The sequence below is a fragment of the Pelobates fuscus genome, chromosome 3 (assembly GCF_036172605.1).
Source record: "Pelobates fuscus isolate aPelFus1 chromosome 3, aPelFus1.pri, whole genome shotgun sequence".
Taxonomy (NCBI): Eukaryota; Metazoa; Chordata; class Amphibia; order Anura; family Pelobatidae; genus Pelobates; species Pelobates fuscus.
In genome coordinates this window covers 395,216,345-395,236,858 of record NC_086319.1, presented here as the reverse complement: position 1 = coordinate 395,236,858, position 20,514 = coordinate 395,216,345, and the positions used below count along the sequence as shown (strand labels likewise).

Genomic DNA, 20,514 nt, shown 5'->3' with positions numbered 1-20,514 from the left:
ACTAGATCAATTCTAAAATATTACACATCCCCCTCTATTTATTCTCACACAGAACAAATATTATCCTAATATATATAAATATATATATATATATATATATATATCAAAAGAGTTTGAAGGGCAAGTTCCTTGTGTTACATTCAGGTGAAAGCTGCAAGCGTGTCAAATGACCACCAACAGGTGCAAACACAAGATAACAATTCACCACCAGCATAGGGAAAGTGCTGTGCCCAGTATTCAGCATTCAAATGCTGCCTCTAGGAAATAAATTCATGAACCTGTTTTGACTGGGAGTAAAGCAAAAAAAAAAGGAGGAACCCTTAAAATGACACGCTAAATTAACAAGAGGACTCTATTTTTGGGTCCCGACCCCCAGGTTAAAAACAACAGAATTCATTTGAAACATTCAGGAATCCTGCAGCATGTCAATTTTACCTACTGTAGATCAGCAGGACTTTTCCAGTTTTGGCCATCAACATAATGAAATAATCCAAGTACGGGATTTATAGATAATATATGCTAAGCATGCTAAGAATGGGGCGTGTGCCTTGCGCTTTTTATCCAACTCTGGTATGACAAGAGATCTGTGCTTATTCTTCTCCAAAGCAAAAGCAGCATGACCCCGACGTGATTTGAACACGCAACCTTCTGATCTGGAGTCAGACGCGCTACCGTTGCGCCACAAGGTCTCACTGTGCAGGTGGGAGTGGTCGTCAACAGAGTAGCCAACAAAGGTAGGTTATTTCCCCCAACCGACATAAAATTAGATAGATTCTGACATATTAAATATTCAGCCTAAAGAGGAAAGAAAATAAGTACTTTTCTTTTCAGCACAATACCACTGTAATTGAAGGCAAAGCCAAACAGAAAGGCACCAGCTAGCCAGTTTCTGTGTTTGCGGCAATGTGAAGCCATACCGGTTTAATTACATTACAATGGAACATGCAAATGCTGGGGTGAATCGTGCATGGTGTGGAATTCTCCACGTGACTTACTCTTTGCTAGCTTTATATTTAGGACAATTTGTGGCCTCTTTCAAGTGAGAAGAAAGATGTTAAATTCTCTTCCTAAAGAAGGTGTTTTATGGCATTCAGTAGATGTATTTGAGGATGGCCTCGATGTTCTTGTGGCAAAGCTGGAAACTATGCCACTATAGTATCTAAAGTGGGTATTGTGACACAGCTTGTTGATCCAAGGAGAAATCGGAAATGCAAATATGGAGTTCTAAAGGAATGCTGCTTCCCAATTTGGGGCACAATTGAAAATGACTTCAGGTCTTTCATTTTTTTTCCTTTCTCCTTCATTTGGAACAACAAGGGGAAGAAGTGTGGGTGAATGGTTGAACCTGAGTCTTCTTTTCATCCTGAATTACTTTTGTAACTTTCTGTGATACTGTTCCATGTTTGAAGATCAAAGGAGTATGAAACTAGTGCATTTCCAAGCCTACGTAAGTTGCACCTTGTGGCAAATAAGGAAGCGGTATTCAAACGGCGTGATGCGTTTATGGAAGAAAAAAGGAGCTTGATGGCAGCGGTGGGATTCGAACCCACGCCCCCGAAGAGACTGGAGCCTTAATCCAGCGCTAGGAGCTTGATGGCAGCGGTGGGATTCGAACCCACGCCCCCGAAGAGACTGGAGCCTTAATCCAGCGCCTTAGACCGCTCGGCCACGCTACCTGCGCATGTTTCCGGCGGCTGTGTACTCACAACACGCACGCCATTTGGCAGCGTTCTGATCATTTCATTTTCTTTCTTGTCAAAAGGTTGCAAGTCCCGACAATATTTTTCCACACTCATGTGGCACTGCTGGCGGCATAGGTCATTTAGAGCGCCTTCACCTCTAAAGGACGGCAAAAATACAAGAAAACTAGATCATTTCTAAAATATTACACATCCCCCTCTATTTATTCTCACACAGAACAAATATTATCCTAATATATATAAATATATATATATATATATATATATATATATATCAAAAGAGTTTGAAGCGCAAGTTCCTCGTGTTACATTCAGGTGAAAGCTGCTAGCGTGTCAAATGACCACCAACAGGTGCAAACACAAGATAACAATTCACCACCAGCATAGGGAAAGTGCTGTGCCCAGTATTCAGCATTCAAATGCTGCCTCTAGGAAATCAATTCATGAACCTGTTTTGACTGGGAGTAAAGCAAAAAAAAAGGAGGAACCCTTAAAATGACATGCTAAATTAACAAGAGGACTCTATTTTTGGGTCCCGACCCCCAGGTTAAAAACCACAGAATTCATTTGAAACATTCAGAAATCCTGCAGCATGTCAATTTTACCTACTGTAGATCAGCAGGACTTTTCCAGTTTTGGCCATCAACATAATGAAATAATCCAAGTACGGGATATATAGATAATATATGCTACGCATGCTAAGAATGGGGCGTGTGCCTTGCGCTTTTTATCCAACTCTGTTATGACAAGAGATCTGTGCTTATTCTTCTCCAAAGCAAAAGCAGCATGACCCCGACGTGATTTGAACACGCCAGCATGACCCCGACGTGATTTGAACACGCAACCTTCTGATCTGGAGTCAGACGCGCTACCGTTGCGCCACGAGGTCTCACTGTGCAGGTGGGAGTGGTCGTCAACAGAGTAGCCAACAAAGGTAGGTTATTTCCCCCAACCGACATAAAATTAGATAGATTCTGACATATTAAATATTCAGCCTAAAGAGGAAAGAAAATAAGTACTTTTCTTTTCAGCACAATACCACTGTAATTGAAGGCAAAGCCAAACAGAAAGGCACCAGCTAGCCAGTTTCTGTGTTTGCGGCAATGTGAAGCCATACCGGTTTAATTACATTACAATGGAACATGCAAATGCTGGGGTGAATCGTGCATGGTGTGGAATTCTCCACGTGACTTACTCTTTGCTAGCTTTATATTTAGGACAATTTGTGGCCTCTTTCAAGTGAGAAGAAAGATGTTAAATTCTCTTCCTAAAGAAGGTGTTTTATGGCATTCAGTAGATGTATTTGAGGATGGCCTCGATGTTCTTGTGGCAAAGCTGGAAACTATGCCACTATAGTATCTAAAGTGGGTATTGTGACACAGCTTGTTGATCCAAGGAGAAATCGGAAATGCAAATATGGAGTTCTAAAGGAATCCTGCTTCCCAATTTGGGGCACAATTGAAAATGACTTCAGGTCTTTCATTTTATTTCCTTTCTCCGTAATTTGGAACAACAAGGGGAAGAAGGGTGGGTGAATGGTTGAACCTGAGTCTTCTTTTCATCCTGAATTACTTTTGTAACTTTCTGTGATACTGTTCCATGTTTAAAGATCAAAGGAGTATAAAACAAGTGCATTTCCAAGCCTACGTAAGTTGCACCTTGTGGCAAATAAGGAAGCGGTATTCAAACGGCGTGATGCGTTTATGGAAGAAAAAAGGAGCTTGATGGCAGCGGTGGGATTTGAACCCACGCCCCCGAAGAGACTGGAGCCTTAATCCAGCGCTAGGAGCTTGATGGCAGCGGTGGGATTCGAACCCACGCCCCCGAAGAGACTGGAGCCTTAATCCAGCGCCTTAGACCGCTCGGCCACGCTACCTGCGCATGTTTCCGGCGGCTGTGTACTCACAACACGCACGCCATTTGGCAGCGTTCTGATCATTTCATTTTCTTTCTTGTCAAAAGGTTGCAAGTCCCGACAATATCTTTCCACACTCATGTGGCACTGCTGGCGGCATAGGTCATTTAGAGCGCCTTCACCTCTACAGGACGGCAAAAATACAAGAAAACTAGATCAATTCTGAAATATTACACATCCCCCTCTATTTATTCTCACACAGAACAAATATTATCCTAATATATATAAATATATATATATATATATATATATATATATATATCAAAAGAGTTTGAAGCGCAAGTTCCTCGTGTTACATTCAGGTGAAAGCTGCTAGCGTGTCAAATGACCACCAACAGGTGCAAACACAAGATAACAATTCACCACCAGCATAGGGAAAGTGCTGTGCCCAGTATTCAGCATTCAAATGCTGCCTCTAGGAAATCAATTCATGAACTTGTTTTGACTGGGAGTAAAGCAAAAAAAAAAAGGAGGAACCCTTAAAATGACACGCTAAATTAACAAGAGGACTCTATTTTTGGTCCCGACCCCCAGGTTAAAAACCACAGAATTCATTTGAAACATTCAGGAATCCTGCAGCATGTCAATTTTACCTACTGTAGGTCAGCAGGACTTTTCCAGTTTTGGCCATCAACATAATGAAATAATCCAAGTACAGGATATATAGATAATATATGCTAAGCATGCTAAGAATGGGGCGTGTGCCTTGCGCTTTTTATCCAACTCTGGTATGACAAGGTGCTTATTCTTCTCCAAAGCAAAAGCAGCATGACCCCGACGTTATTTGAACACACAACCTTCTGATCTGGAGTCAGACGCGCTACCGTTGCGCCACGAGGTCTCACTGTGCAGGTGGGAGTGGTCGTCAACAGAGTAGCCAACAAAGGTAGGTTATTTCCCCCAACCGACATAAAATTAGATAGATTCTGACATATTAAATATTCAGCCTAAAGAGGAAAGAAAATAAGTACTTTTCTTTTCAGCACAATACCACTGTAATTGAAGGCAAAGCCAAACAGAAAGGCACCAGCTAGCCAGTTTCTGTGTTTGCGGCAATGTGAAGCCATACCGGTTTAATTACATTACAATGGAACATGCAAATGCTGGGGTGAATCGTGCATGGTGTGGAATTCTCCACGTGACTTACTCTTTGCTAGCTTTATATTTAGGACAATTTGTGGCCTCTTTCAAGTGAGAAGAAAGATGTTAAATTCTCTTCCTAAAGAAGGTGTTTTATGGCATTCAGTAGATGTATTTGAGGATGGCCTCGATGTTCTTGTGGCAAAGCTGGAAACTATGCCACTATAGTATCTAAAGTGGGTATTGTGACACAGCTTGTTGATCCAAGGAGAAATCGGAAATGCAAATATGGAGTTCTAAAGGAATCCTGCTTCCCAATTTGGGGCACAATTGAAAATGACTTCAGGTCTTTCATTTTTTTTCCTTTCTCCTTCATTTGGAACAACAAGGGGAAGAAGGGTGAGTGAATGGTTGAACCTGAGTCTTCTTTTCATCCTGAATTACTTTTGTAACTTTCTGTGATACTGTTCCCTGTTTAAAGATCAAAGGAGTATGAAACAAGTGCATTTCCAAGCCTACGTAAGTTGCACCTTGTGGCAAATTAGGAAGCGGTATTCAAACGGCGTGATGCGTTTATGGAAGAAAAAAGGAGCTTGATGGCAGCGGTGGGATTCGAACCCACGCCCCCAAAGAGACTGGAGCCTTAATCCAGCACCTTAGACCGCTCAGCCACGCTACCTGCGCATGTTTCCGGCGGCTGTGTACTCACAACACGCACGCCATTTGGCAGCGTTCTGATCATTTCATTTTCTTTCTTGTCAAAAGGTTGCAAGTCCCGACAATATCTTTCCACACTCATGTGGCACTGCTGGCGGCATAGGTCATTTAGAGCGCCTTCACCTCTAAAGGACGGCAAAAATACAAGAAAACTAGATCAATTCTAAAATATTACACATCCCCCTCTATTTATTCTCACACAGAACAAATATTATCCTAATATATATAAATATATATATATATATATATATATATATATATATATATATATATATATATATATATATATATCAAAAGAGTTTGAAGCGCAAGTTCCTCGTGTTACATTCAGGTGAAAGCTGCTAGCGTGTCAAATGACCACCAACAGGTGCAAACACAAGATAACAATTCACCACCAGCATAGGGAAAGTGCTGTGCCCAGTATTCAGCATTCAAATGCTGCCTCTAGGAAATCAATTCATGAACCTGTTTTGACTGGGAGTAAAGCAAAAAAAAAAGGAGGAACCCTTAAAATGACACGCTAAATTAACAAGAGGACTCTATTTTTGGGTCCCGACCCCCAGGTTAAAAACCACAGAATTCATTTGAAACATTCAGGAATCCTGCAACATGTCAATTTTACCTACTGTAGATCAGCAGGACTTTTCCAGTTTTGGCCATCAACATAATGAAATAATCCAAGTACGGGATATATAGATAATATATGCTAAGCATGGGGCGTGTGCCTTGCGCTTTTTATCCAACTCTGGTATGACAAGAGATCTGTGCTTATTCTTCTCCAAAGCCAAAGCAGCATGACCCCGACGTGATTTGAACACGCAACCTTCTGATCTGGAGTCAGACGCGCTACTGTTGCGCCACGAGGTCTCACTGTGCAGGTGGGAGTGGTCGTCAACAGAGTAGCCAACAAAGGTAGGTTATTTCCCCCAACCAACATAAAATTAGATAGATTCTGTCATATTAAATATTCAGCCCAAAGAGGAAAGAAAATAAGTACTTTTCTTTTCAGCACAATACCACTGTAATTGAAGGCAAAGCCAAACAGAAAGGCACCAGCTAGCCAGTTTCTGTGTTTGTGGCCATGTGAAGCCATACCGGTTTAATTACATTACAATGGAACATGCAAATGCTGGGGTGAATCGTGCATGGTGTGGAATTCTCCACATGACTTACTCTTTGCTAGCTTTATATTTAGTACAATTTGTGGCCTCTTTCAAGTGAGAAGAAAGATGTTAAATTCTCTTCCAAAAGAAGGTGTTTTATGGCATTCAGTAGATGTATTTGAGGATGGCCTCGATGTTCTTGTGGCAAAGCTGGAAACTATGCCACTATAGTATCTAAAGTGGGTATTGTGACACAGCTTGTTGATCCAATGAGAAATCGGAAATGCAAATATGGAGTTCTAAAGGAATCCTGCTTCCCAATTTGGGGCACAATTGAAAATGACTTCAGGTCTTTCATTTTTTTTCCTTTCTCCTTCATTTGGAACAACAAGGGGAAGAAGGGTGGGTGAATGGTTGAACCTGAGTCTTCTTTTCATCCTGAATTACTTTTGTAACTTTCTGTGATACTGTTCCATGTTTAAAGATCAAAGGAGTATGAAACAAGTGCATTTCCAAGCCTACGTAAGTTGCACCTTGTGGCAAATAAGGAAGCGGTATTCAAACGGCGTGATGCGTTTATGGAAGAAAAAAGGAGCTTGATGGCAGCGGTGGGATTCGAACCCACGCCCCCGAAGAGACTGGGGCCTTAATCCAGCGCCTTAGACTGCTCGGCCACGCTACCTGCGCATGTTTACGGCAGCTGTGTACTCACAACACGCACGCCATTTGGCAGCGTTCTGATCATTTCATTTTCTTTCTTGTCAAAAGGTTGCAAGTCCCGACAATATCTTTCCACACTCATGTGGCACTGCTGGCGGCATAGGTCATTTAGAGCGCCTTCACCTCTACAGGACGGCAAAAATACAAGAAAACTAGATCAATTCTAAAATATTACACATCCCCCTCTATTTATTCTCACACAGAACAAATATTATTCTAATATATATAAATATATATATATATATATATATATATATATATCAAAAGAGTTTGAAGCGCAAGTTCCTTGTGTTACATTCAGGTGAAAGCTGCAAACACAAGATAACAATTCACCACCAGCATAGGGAAAGTGCTGTGCCCAGTATTCAGCATTCAAATGCTGCCTCTAGGAAATAAATTCATGAACCTGTTTTGACTGGGAGTAAAGCAAAAAAAAAAGGAGGAACCCTTAAAATGACACGCTAAATTAACAAGAGGACTCTATTTTTGGGTCCCGACCCCCAGGTTAAAAACCACAGAATTCATTTGAAACATTCAGGAATCCTGCAGCATGTCAATTTTACCTACTGTAGATCAGCAGGACTTTTCCAGTTTTGGCCATCAACATAATGAAATAATCCAAGTACGGGATTTATAGATAATATATGCTAAGCATGCTAAGAATGGGGCGTGTGCCTTGCGCTTTTTATCCAACTCTGGTATGACAAGAGATCTGTGCTTATTCTTCTCCAAAGCAAAAGCAGCATGACCCCGACGTGATTTGAACACGCAACCTTCTGATCTGGAGTCAGACGCGCTACCGTTGCGCCACGGAACTCACTGTACAGGTGTGAGTGGTCGTCAACAGAGTAACCAACAAAGGTAGGTTATTTCCCCCAACCGACATAAAATTAGATAGATTCTGACATATTAAATATTTAGCCTAAAGAGGAAAGAAAATAAGTACTTTTCTTTTCAGCACAATACCACTGTAATTGAAGGCAAAGCCAAACAGAAAGGCACCAGCTAGCCAGTTTCTGTGTTTGCGGCCATGTGAAGCCATACCGGTTTAATTACATTACAATGGAACATGCAAATGCTGGGGTGAATCGTGCATGGTGTGGAATTCTCCACGTGACTTACTCTTTGCTAGCTTTATATTTAGGACAATTTGTGGCCTCTTTCAAGTGAGAAGAAAGATGTTAAATTCTCTTCCTAAAGAAGGTGTTTTATGGCATTCAGTAGATGTATTTGAGGATGGCCTCGATGTTCTTGTGGCAAAGCTGGAAACTATGCCACTATAGTATCTAAAGTGGGTATTGTGACACAGCTTGTTGATCCAAGGAGAAATCGGAAATGCAAATATGGAGTTCTAAAGGAATCCTGCTTCCCAATTTGGGGCACAATTGAAAATGACTTCAGGTATTTCATTTTTTTTCCTTTCTCCTTCATTTGGAACAACAAGGGGAAGAAGGGTGGGTGAATGGTTGAACCTGAGTCTTCTTTTCATCCTGAATTACTTTTGTAACTTTCTGTGATACTGCTCCATGTTTAAAGATCAAAGGAGTATGAAACAAGTGCATTTCCAAGCCTACGTAAGTTGCACCTTGTGGCAAATAAGGAAGCGGTATTCAAACGGCGTGATGCGTTTAAGAAAGAAAAAAGGAGCTTGATGGCAGCGGTGGGATTCAAACCCACGCCCCCGAAGAGACTGGAGCCTTAATCCAGCGCCTTAGACCGCTCGGCCACGCTACCTGCGCATGTTTCCGGCGGCTGTGTACTCACAACACGCACGCCATTTGGCAGCGTTCTGATCATTTCATTTTCTTTCTTGTCAAAAGGTTGCAAGTCCCGACAATATCTTTCCACACTCATGTGGCACTGCTGGCGGCATAGGTCATTTAGAGCGCCTTCACCTCTACAGGACGGCAAAAATACAAGAAATCTAGATCAATTCTAAAATATTACACATCCCCCTCTATTTATTCTCACACAGAACAAATATTATCCTAATATATATAAATATATATATATATATATATATATATCAAAAGAGTTTGAAGCGCAAGTTCCTCGTGTTACATTCAGGTGAAAGCTGCTAGCGTGTCAAATAACCACCAACAGGTGCAAACACAAGATAACAATTCACCACCAGCATAGGGAAAGTGCTGTGCCCAGTATTCAGCATTCAAATGCTGCCTCTAGGAAATCAATTCATGAACCTGTTTTGACTGGGAGTAAAGCAAAAAAAAAAGGAGGAACCCTTAAAATGACACGCTAAATTAACAAGAGGACTCTATTTTTGGGTCCCGACCCCCAGGTTAAAAACCACAGAATTCATTTGAAACATTCAGGAATCCTGCAGCATGTCAATTTTACATACTGTAGCTCAGCAGGACTTTTCCAGTTTTGGCCATCAACATAATGAAATAATCCAAGTACGGGATATATAGATAATATATGCTAAGCATGCTAAAAATGGGGCGTGTGCCTTGCGCTTTTTATCCAACTCTGGTATGACAAGAGATCTGTGCTTATTCTTCTCCAAAGCAAAAGCAGCATGACCCCGACGTGATTTGAACACGCAACCTTCTGATCTGGAGTCAGACGCGCTACCGTTGCGCCACGAGGTCTCACTGTGCAGGTGGGAGTGGTCGTCAACAGAGTAGCCAACAAAGGTAGGTTATTTCCCCCAACCGACATAAAATTAGATAGATTCTGACATATTAAATATTCAGCCTAAAGAGGAAAGAAAATAAGTACTTTTCTTTTCAGCACAATACCACTGTAATTGAAGGCAAAGCCAAACAGAAAGGCACCAGCTAGCCAGTTTCTGTGTTTGTGGCCATGTGAAGCCATACCGGTTTAATTACATTACAATGGAACATGCAAATGCTGGGGTGAATCGTGCATGGTGTGGAATTCTCCACGTGACTTACTCTTTGCTAGCTTTATATTTAGGACAATTTGTGGCCTCTTTCAAGTGAGAAGAAATATGTTAAATTCTCTTCCAAAAGAAGGTGTTTTATGGCATTCAGTAGATGTATTTGAGGATGGCCTCGATGTTCTTGTGGCAAAGCTGGAAACTATGCCACTATAGTATCTAAAGTGGGTATTATGACACAGCTTGTTGATCCAAGGAGAAATCGGAAATGCAAATATGGAGTTCTAAAGGAATCCTGCTTCCCAATTTGGGGCACAATTGAAAATGACTTCAGGTCTTTCATTTTTTTTCCTTTCTCCTTCATTTGGAACAACAAGGGGAAGAAGGGTGAGTGAATGGTTGAACCTGAGTCTTCTTTTCATCCTGAATTACTTTTGTAACTTTCTGTGATACTGTTCCATGTTTAAAGATCAAAGGAGTATGAAACAAGTGCATTTCCAAGCCTACGTAAGTTGCACCTTGTGGCAAATAAGGAAGCGGTATTCAAACGGCGTGATGCGTTTATGGAAGAAAAAAGGAGCTTGATGGCAGCGGTGGGATTCGAACCCACGCCCCCAAAGAGACTGGAGCCTTAATCCAGCACCTTAGACCGCTCGGCCACGCTACCTGAGCATGTTTCCGGCGGCTGTGTACTCACAACACGCACGCCATTTGGCAGCGTTCTGATCATTTCATTTTCTTTCTTGTCAAAAGGTTGCAAGTCCCGACAATATCTTTCCACACTCATGTGGCACTGCTGGCGGCATAGGTCATTTAGAGCGCCTTCACCTCTAAAGGACGGCAAAAATACAAGAAAACTAGATCAATTCTAAAATATTACACATCCCCCTCTATTTATTCTCACACAGAACAAATATTATCCTAATATATATAAATATATATATATATATATATATATATATATCAAAAGAGTTTGAAGGGCAAGTTCCTTGTGTTACATTCAGGTGAAAGCTGCAAGCGTGTCAAATGACCACCAACAGGTGCAAACACAAGATAACAATTCACCACCAGCATAGGGAAAGTGCTGTGCCCAGTATTCAGCATTCAAATGCTGCCTCTAGGAAATAAATTCATGAACCTGTTTTGACTGGGAGTAAAGCAAAAAAAAAAGGAGGAACCCTTAAAATGACACGCTAAATTAACAAGAGGACTCTATTTTTGGGTCCCGACCCCCAGGTTAAAAACCACAGAATTCATTTGAAACATTCAGGAATCCTGCAGCATGTCAATTTTACCTACTGTAGATCAGCAGGACTGTTCCAGTTTTGGCCATCAACATAATGAAATAATCCAAGTACGGGATTTATAGATAATATATGCTAAGCATGCTAAGAATGGGGCGTGTGCCTTGCGCTTTTTATCCAACTCTGGTATGACAAGAGATCTGTGCTTATTCTTCTCCAAAGCAAAAGCAGCATGACCCCGACGTGATTTGAACACGCAACCTTCTGATCTGGAGTCAGACGCGCTACCATTGCGCCACGAGGCCTCACTGTACAGTTGTGAGTGGTCGTCAACAGAGTAACCAACAAAGGTAGGTTATTTCCCCCAACCGACATAAAATTAGATAGATTCTGACATATTAAATATTCAGCCTAAAGAGGAAAGAAAATAAGTACTTTTCTTTTCAGCACAATACCACTGTAATTGAAGGCAAAGCCAAACAGAAAGGCACCAGCTAGCCAGTTTCTGTGTTTGCGGCAATGTGAAGCCATACCGGTTTAATTACATTACAATGGAACATGCAAATGCTGGGGTGAATCGTGCATGGTGTGGAATTCTCCACGTGACTTACTCTTTGCTAGCTTTATATTTAGGACAATTTGTGGCCTCTTTCAAGTGAGAAGAAAGATGTTAAATTCTCTTCCTAAAGAAGGTGTTTTATGGCATTCAGTAGATGTATTTGAGGATGGCCTCGATGTTCTTGTGGCAAAGCTGGAAACTATGCCACTATAGTATCTAAAGTGGGTATTGTGACACAGCTTGTTGATCCAAGGAGAAATCGGAAATGCAAATATGGAGTTCTAAAGGAATCCTGCTTCCCAATTTGGGGCACAATTGAAAATGACTTCAGGTATTTCATTTTTTTTCCTTTCTCCTTCATTTGGAACAACAAGGGGAAGAAGGGTGGGTGAATGGTTGAACCTGAGTCTTCTTTTCATCCTGAATTACTTTTGTAACTTTCTGTGATACTGCTCCATGTTTAAAGATCAAAGGAGTATGAAACAAGTGCATTTCCAAGCCTACGTAAGGTGCACCTTGTGGCAAATAAGGAAGCAGTATTCAAACGGCGTGATGCGTTTATGGAAGATAAAAGGAGCTTGATGGCAGCGGTGGGATTCAAACCCACGCCCCCGAAGAGACTGGAGCCTTAATCCAGCGCCTTAGACCGCTCGGCCACGCTACCTGCGCATGTTTCCGGCGGCTGTGTACTCACAACACGCACGCCATTTGGCAGCGTTCTGATCATTTCATTTTCTTTCTTGTCAAAAGGTTGCAAGTCCCGACAATATCTTTCCACACTCATGTGGCACTGCTGGCGGCATAGGTCATTTAGAGCGCCTTCACCTCTACAGGACGGCAAAAATACAAGAAATCTAGATCAATTCTAAAATATTACACATCCCCCTCTATTTATTCTCACACAGAACAAATATTATCCTAATATATATAAATATATATATATATATATATATATATATATATATATCAAAAGAGTTTGAAGCGCAAGTTCCTCGTGTTACATTCAGGTGAAAGCTGCTAGCGTGTCAAATAACCACCAACAGGTGCAAACACAAGATAACAATTCACCACCAGCATAGGGAAAGTGCTGTGCCCAGTATTCAGCATTCAAATGCTGCCTCTAGGAAATCAATTTATGAACCTGTTTTGACTGGGAGTAAAGCAAAAAAAAAAAAAGGAGGAACCCTTAAAATGACACGCTAAATTAACAAGAGGACTCTATTTTTGGGTCCCGACCCCCAGGTTAAAAACCACAGAATTCATTTGAAACATTCAGGAATCCTGCAGCATGTCAATTTTACATACTGTAGATCAGCAGGACTTTTCCAGTTTTGGCCATCAACATAATGAAATAATCCAAGTACGGGATATATAGATAATATATGCTAAGCATGCTAAAAATGGGGCGTGTGCCTTGCGCTTTTTATCCAACTCTGGTATGACAAGAGATCTGTGCTTATTCTTCTCCAAAGCCAAAGCAGCATGACCCCGACGTGATTTGAACACGCAACCTTCTGATCTGGAGTCAGACGCGCTACCGTTGCGCCACGAGGTCTCACTGTGCAGGTGGGAGTGGTCGTCAACAGAGTAGCCAACAAAGGTAGGTTATTTCCCCCAACCGACATAAAATTAGATAGATTCTGACATATTAAATATTCAGCCTAAAGAGGAAAGAAAATAAGTACTTTTCTTTTCAGCACAATACCACTGTAATTGAAGGCAAAGCCAAACAGAAAGGCACCAGCTAGCCAGTTTCTGTGTTTGCGGCAATGTGAAGCCATACCGGTTTAATTACATTACAATGGAACATGCAAATGCTGGGGTGAATCGTGCATGGTGTGGAATTCTCCACATGACTTACTCTTTGCTAGCTTTATATTTAGTACAATTTGTGGCCTCTTTCAAGTGAGAAGAAAGATGTTAAATTCTCTTCCAAAAGAAGGTGTTTTATGGCATTCAGTAGATGTATTTGAGGATGGCGTCGATGTTCTTGTGGCAAAGCTGGAAACTATGCCACTATAGTATCTAAAGTGGGTATTGTGACACAGCTTGTTGATCCAATGAGAAATCGGAAATGCAAATATGGAGTTCTAAAGGAATCCTGCTTCCCAATTTGGGGCACAATTGAAAATGACTTCAGGTCTTTCATTTTTTTTCCTTTCTCCTTCATTTGGAACAACAAGGGGAAGAAGGGTGGGTGAATGGTTGAACCTGAGTCTTCTTTTCATCCTGAATTACTTTTGTAACTTTCTGTGATACTGTTCCATGTTTAAAGATCAAAGGAGTATGAAACAAGTGCATTTCCAAGCCTACGTAAGTTGCACCTTGTGGCAAATAAGGAAGCGGTATTCAAACGGCGTGATGCGTTTATGGAAGAAAAAAGGAGCTTGATGGCAGCGGTGGGATTCGAACCCACGCCCCCGAAGAGACTGGGGCCTTAATCCAGCGCCTTAGACTGCTCGGCCACGCTACCTGCGCATGTTTACGGCGGCTGTGTACTCACAACACGCACGCCATTTGGCAGCGTTCTGATCATTTCATTTTCTTTCTTGTCAAAAGGTTGCAAGTCCCGACAATATCTTTCCACACTCATGTGGCACTGCTGGCGGCATAGGTCATTTAGAGCGCCTTCACCTCTACAGGACGGCAAAAATACAAGAAAACTAGATCAATTCTAAAATATTACACATCCCCCTCTATTTATTCTCACACAGAACAAATATTATTCTAATATATATAAATATATATATATATATATATATATATCAAAAGAGTTTGAAGGGCAAGTTCCTTGTGTTACATTCAGGTGAAAGCTGCAAGCGTGTCAAATGACCACCAACAGGTGCAAACACAAGATAACAATTCACCACCAGCATAGGGAAAGTGCTGTGCCCAGTATTCAGCATTCAAATGCTGCCTCTAGGAAATAAATTCATGAACCTGTTTTGACTGGGAGTAAAGCAAAAAAAAAAGGAGGAACCCTTAAAATGACACGCTAAATTAACAAGAGGACTCTATTTTTGGGTCCCGACCCCCAGGTTAAAAACCACAGAATTCATTTGAAACATTCAGGAATCCTGCAGCATGTCAATTTTACCTACTGTAGATCAGCAGGACTTTTCCAGTTTTGGCCATCAACATAATGAAATAATCCAAGTACGGGATTTATAGATAATATATGCTAAGCATGCTAAGAATGGGGCGTGTGCCTTGCGCTTTTTATCCAACTCTGGTATGACAAGAGATCTGTGCTTATTCTTCTCCAAAGCAAAAGCAGCATGACCCCGACGTGATTTGAACACGCAACCTTCTGATCTGGAGTCAGACGCGCTACCATTGCGCCACGAGGCCTCACTGTACAGGTGTGAGTGGTCGTCAACAGAGTAACCAACAAAGGTAGGTTATTTCCCCCAACCGACATAAAATTAGATAGATTCTGACATATTAAATATTCAGCCTAAAGAGGAAAGAAAATAAGTACTTTTCTTTTCAGCACAATACCACTGTAATTGAAGGCAAAGCCAAACAGAAAGGCACCAGCTAGCCAGTTTCTGTGTTTGCGGCAATGTGAAGCCATACCGGTTTAATTACATTACAATGGAACATGCAAATGCTGGGGTGAATCGTGCATGGTGTGGAATTCTCCACGTGACTTACTCTTTGCTAGCTTTATATTTAGGACAATTTGTGGCCTCTTTCAAGTGAGAAGAAAGATGTTAAATTCTCTTCCTAAAGAAGGTGTTTTATGGCATTCAGTAGATGTATTTGAGGATGGCCTCGATGTTCTTGTGGCAAAGCTGGAAACTATGCCACTATAGTATCTAAAGTGGGTATTGTGACACAGCTTGTTGATCCAAGGAGAAATCGGAAATGCAAATATGGAGTTCTAAAGGAATCCTGCTTCCCAATTTGGGGCACAATTGAAAATGACTTCAGGTATTTCATTTTTTTTCCTTTCTCCTTCATTTGGAACAACAAGGGGAAGAAGGGTGGGTGAATGGTTGAACCTGAGTCTTCTTTTCATCCTGAATTACTTTTGTAACTTTCTGTGATACTGCTCCATGTTTAAAGATCAAAGGAGTATGAAACAAGTGCATTTCCAAGCCTACGTAAGGTGCACCTTGTGGCAAATAAGGAAGCAGTATTCAAACGGCGTGATGCGTTTATGGAAGATAAAAGGAGCTTGATGGCAGCGGTGGGATTCAAACCCACGCCCCCGAAGAGACTGGAGCCTTAATCCAGCGCCTTAGACCGCTCGGCCACGCTACCTGCGCATGTTTCCGGCGGCTGTGTACTCACAACACGCACGCCATTTGGCAGCGTTCTGATCATTTCATTTTCTTTCTTGTCAAAAGGTTGCAAGTCCCGACAATATCTTTCCACACTCATGTGGCACTGCTGGCGGCATAGGTCATTTAGAGCGCCTTCACCTCTACAGGACGGCAAAAATACAAGAAATCTAGATCAATTCTAAAATATTACACATCCCCCTCTATTTATTCTCACACAGAACAAATATTATCCTAATATATATAAATATATATATATATATATATATATATATATATCAAAAGAGTTTGAAGCGCAAGTTCCTCGTGTTACATTCAGGTGAAAGCTGCTAGCGTGTCAAATAACCACCAACAGGTGCAAACACAAGATAACAATTCACCACCAGCATAGGGAAAGTGCTGTGCCCAGTATTCAGCATTCAAATGCTGCCTCTAGGAAATCAATTTATGAACCTGTTTTGACTGGGAGTAAAGCAAAAAAAAAAAAAAGGAGTACCCCTTAAAATGACACGCTAAATTAACAAGAGGACTCCATTTTTGGGTCCCGACCCCCAGGTTAAAAACCACAGAATTCATTTGAAACATTCAGGAATCCTGCAGCATGTCAATTTTACATACTGTAGATCAGCAGGACTTTTCCAGTTTTGGCCATCAACATAATGAAATAATCCAAGTACGGGATATATAGATAATATATGCTAAGCATGCTAAAAATGGGGCGTGTGCCTTGCGCTTTTTATCCAACTCTGGTATGACAAGAGATCTGTGCTTATTCTTCTCCAAAGCAAAAGCAGCATGACCCCGACGTGATTTGAACACGCAACCTTCTGATCTGGAGTCAGACGCGCTACCGTTGCACCACGAGGTCTCACTGTGCAGGTGGGAGTGGTCGTCAACAGAGTAGCCAACAAAGGTAGGTTATTTCCCCCAACCGACATAAAATTAGATAGATTCTGACATATTAAATATTCAGCCTAAAGAGGAAAGAAAATAAGTACTTTTCTTTTCAGCACAATACCACTGTAATTGAAGGCAAAGCCAAACAGAAAGGCACCAGCTAGCCAGTTTCTGTGTTTGTGGCCATGTGAAGCCATACCGGTTTAATTACATTACAATGGAACATGCAAATGCTGGGGTGAATCGTGCATGGTGTGGAATTCTCCACGTGACTTACTCTTTGCTAGCTTTATATTTAGGACAATTTGTGGCCTCTTTCAAGTGAGAAGAAATATGTTAAATTCTCTTCCTAAAGAAGGTGTTTTATGGCATTCAGTAGATGTATTTGAGGATGGCCTCGATGTTCTTGTGGCAAAGCTGGAAACTATGCCACTATAGTATCTAAAGTGGGTATTGTGACACAGCTTGTTGATCCAAGGAGAAATCGGAAATGCAAATATGGAGTTCTAAAGGAATCCTGCTTCTCAATTTGGGGCACAATTGAAAATGACTTCAGGTCTTTCATTTTTTTTCCTTTCTCCTTCATTTGGAACAACAAGGGGAAGAAGGGTGGGTGAATGGTTGAACCTGAGTCTTCTTTTCATCCTGAATTACTTTTGTAACTTTCTGTGATACTGTTCCATGTTTAAAGATCAAAGGAGTATGAAACAAGTGCATTTCCAAGCCTACGTAAGTTGCACCTTGTGGCAAATAAGGAAGCGGTATTCAAACGGCGTGATGCGTTCATGGAAGAAAAGAGGAGCTTGATGGCAGCGGTGGGATTCGAACCCACGCCCCCGAAGAGACAGGAGCCTTAATCCAGCGCCTTAGACCGCTCGGCCACGCTACCTGCGCATGTTTCCGGCGGCTGTGTACTCACAACACGCACGCCATTTTGCAGCGTTCTGATCATTTCATTTTCTTTCTTGTCAAAAGGTTGCAAGTCCCGAAAATATCTTTCCACACTCATGTGGCACTGCTGGCGGCATAGGTCATTTAGAGCGCCTTCACCTCTACAGGACGGCAAAAATACAAGAAAACTAGATCAATTCTAAAATATTACACATCCCCCTCTATTTATTCTCACACAGAACAAATATTATCCTATTATATATAAATATATATATATATATATATATATATATCAAAAGAGTTTGAAGCGCAAGTTCATCGTGTTACATTCAGGTGAAAGCTGCTAGCGTGTCAAATGACCACCAACAGGTGCAAACACAAGATAACAATTCACCACCAGCATAGGGAAAGTGCTGTGCCCAGTATTCAGCATTCAAATGCTGCCTGTAGGAAATCAATTCATGAACCTGTTTTGACTGGGAGTAAAGCAAAAAAAAAAAGGAGGAACCCTTAAAATGACACGCTAAATTAACAAGAGGACTCTATTTTTGGGTCCCGACCCCCAGGTTAAAAACCACAGAATTCATTTGAAACAGTCAGGAATCCTACAGAATGTCAATTTTACCTACTGTGATCAGCAGGACTTTTCCAGTTTTGGCCATCAACATAATGAAATAATCCAAGTACGGGATATATAGATAATATATGCTAAGCATGCTAAGAATGGGGCGTGTGCCTTGCGCTTTTTATCCAACTCTGGTATGACAAGAGAGCTGTGCTTATACTTCTCCAAAGCAAAAGCAGCATGACCCCGACGTGATTTGAACACGCAACCTTCTGATCTGGAGTCAGACGCGCTACCGTTGTGCCACGAGGTCTCACTGTGCAGGTGGGAGTGGTCGTCAATGGAGTTGCCAACAAAGGTAGGTTATTTCCCCCAACCGACATAAAATTAGATAGATTCTGACATATTAAATATTCAGCCTAAAGAGGAAAGAAAATAAGTACTTTTCTTTTCAGCACAATACCACTGTAATTGAAGGCAAAGCCAAACAGAAAGGCACCAGCTAGCCAGTTTCTGTGTTTGCGGCAATGTGAAGCCATACCGGTTTAATTACATTACAATGGAACATGCAAATGCTGGGGTGAATCGTGCATGGTCTGGAATTCTCCACGTGACTTACTCTTTGCTAGCTTTATATTTAGGACAATTTGTGGCCTCTTTCAAGTGAGAAGAAAGATGTTAAATTCTCTTCCTAAAGAAGGTGTTTTATGGCATTCAGTAGATGTATTTGAGGATGGCCTCGATGTTCTTGTGGCAAAGCTGGAAACTATGCCACTATAGTATCTAAAGTGGGTATTGTGACACAGCTTGTTGATCCAAGGAGAAATCGGAAATGCAAATATGGAGTTCTAAAGGAATCCTGCTTCCCAATTTGGGGCACAATTGAAAATGACTTCAGGTCTTTCATTTTTTTTCCTTTCTCCTTCATTTGGAACAACAAGGGGAAGAAGGGTGGGTGAATGGTTGAACCTGAGTCTTCTTTTCATCCTGAATTACTTTTGTAACTTTCTGTGATACTGTTCCATGTTTAAATATCAAAGGAGTATGAAACAAGTGCATTTCCAAGCCTACGTAAGTTGCACCTTGTGGCAAATAAGGAAGCGGTATTCAAACGGCGTGATGCGTTTATGGAAGAAAAAAAGAGCTTGATGGCAGCGGTGGGATTCGAACCCACGCCCCCGAAGAGACTGGAGCCTTAATCCAGCGCCTTAGACCGCTCGGCCACGCTACCTGCGCATGTTTCTGGCGGCTGTGTACTCACAACACGCACGCCATTTGGCAGCGTTCTGATCATTTCATTTTCTTTCTTGTCAAAAGGTTGCAAGTCCCGACAATATCTTTCCACACTCATGTGGCACTGCTGGCGGCATAGGTCATTTAGAGCGCCTTCACCTCTACAGGACGGCAAAAATACAAGAAAACTAGATCAATTCTAAAATATTACACATCCCCCTCTATTTATTCTCACACAGAACAAATATTATCCTAATATATATAAATATATATATATATATATATATATATATCAAAAGAGTTTGAAGCGCAAGTTCCTCGTGTTACATTCAGGTGAAAGCTGCTAGCGTGTCAAATGACCACCAACAGTTGCAAACACAAGATAACAATTCACCACCAGCATAGGGAAAGTGCTGTGCCCAGTATTCAGCATTCAAATGCTACCTCTAGGAAATCAATTCATGAACCTGTTTTGACTGGGAGTAAAGCAAAAAAAAAAAAGGAGGAACCCTTAAAATGACACGCTAAATTAACAAGAGGACTCTATTTTTGGGTCCCGACCCCCAGGTTAAAAACCACAGAATTCATTTGAAACAGTCAGGAATCCTGCAGAATGTCAATTTTACCTACTGTGATCAGCAGGACTTTTCCAGTTTTGGCCATCAACATAATGAAATAATCCAAGTACGGGATATATAGATAATATATGCTAAGCATGCTAAGAATGGGGCGTGTGCC

The 20,514-nt window shown here is 41.3% G+C and overlaps 13 non-coding genes across 13 annotated transcripts; all 13 read right to left on the bottom strand.

Annotated features, from left to right (window-relative positions):
• Positions 1–617: 617 nt before the first annotated feature.
• Positions 618–689, bottom strand: TRNAW-CCA (transfer RNA tryptophan (anticodon CCA)). The gene has a single exon. It is a non-coding gene; the product is annotated as a tRNA-Trp (tRNA).
• Positions 690–1,594: 905 nt separating this feature from the next.
• Positions 1,595–1,676, bottom strand: TRNAL-AAG (transfer RNA leucine (anticodon AAG)). Its single transcript has one exon. It is a non-coding gene; the product is annotated as a tRNA-Leu (tRNA).
• An 841-nt stretch (positions 1,677–2,517) lies between these two features.
• TRNAW-CCA (transfer RNA tryptophan (anticodon CCA)) lies at positions 2,518–2,589 on the bottom strand. Its single transcript has one exon. It is a non-coding gene; the product is annotated as a tRNA-Trp (tRNA).
• A 905-nt stretch (positions 2,590–3,494) lies between these two features.
• On the bottom strand, positions 3,495–3,576 carry TRNAL-AAG (transfer RNA leucine (anticodon AAG)). The gene has a single exon. It is a non-coding gene; the product is annotated as a tRNA-Leu (tRNA).
• Positions 3,577–6,207: 2,631 nt separating this feature from the next.
• On the bottom strand, positions 6,208–6,279 carry TRNAW-CCA (transfer RNA tryptophan (anticodon CCA)). The gene has a single exon. It is a non-coding gene; the product is annotated as a tRNA-Trp (tRNA).
• A 3,496-nt stretch (positions 6,280–9,775) lies between these two features.
• Positions 9,776–9,847, bottom strand: TRNAW-CCA (transfer RNA tryptophan (anticodon CCA)). The gene has a single exon. It is a non-coding gene; the product is annotated as a tRNA-Trp (tRNA).
• An 836-nt stretch (positions 9,848–10,683) lies between these two features.
• On the bottom strand, positions 10,684–10,765 carry TRNAL-AAG (transfer RNA leucine (anticodon AAG)). Its single transcript has one exon. It is a non-coding gene; the product is annotated as a tRNA-Leu (tRNA).
• An 810-nt stretch (positions 10,766–11,575) lies between these two features.
• Positions 11,576–11,647, bottom strand: TRNAW-CCA (transfer RNA tryptophan (anticodon CCA)). Its single transcript has one exon. It is a non-coding gene; the product is annotated as a tRNA-Trp (tRNA).
• Positions 11,648–13,384: 1,737 nt separating this feature from the next.
• Positions 13,385–13,456, bottom strand: TRNAW-CCA (transfer RNA tryptophan (anticodon CCA)). Its single transcript has one exon. It is a non-coding gene; the product is annotated as a tRNA-Trp (tRNA).
• A 1,724-nt stretch (positions 13,457–15,180) lies between these two features.
• Positions 15,181–15,252, bottom strand: TRNAW-CCA (transfer RNA tryptophan (anticodon CCA)). The gene has a single exon. It is a non-coding gene; the product is annotated as a tRNA-Trp (tRNA).
• A 1,734-nt stretch (positions 15,253–16,986) lies between these two features.
• TRNAW-CCA (transfer RNA tryptophan (anticodon CCA)) lies at positions 16,987–17,058 on the bottom strand. The gene has a single exon. It is a non-coding gene; the product is annotated as a tRNA-Trp (tRNA).
• Positions 17,059–18,784: 1,726 nt separating this feature from the next.
• Positions 18,785–18,856, bottom strand: TRNAW-CCA (transfer RNA tryptophan (anticodon CCA)). Its single transcript has one exon. It is a non-coding gene; the product is annotated as a tRNA-Trp (tRNA).
• Positions 18,857–19,692: 836 nt separating this feature from the next.
• TRNAL-AAG (transfer RNA leucine (anticodon AAG)) lies at positions 19,693–19,774 on the bottom strand. Its single transcript has one exon. It is a non-coding gene; the product is annotated as a tRNA-Leu (tRNA).
• Between the last annotated feature and the right edge of the window lie 740 nt (positions 19,775–20,514).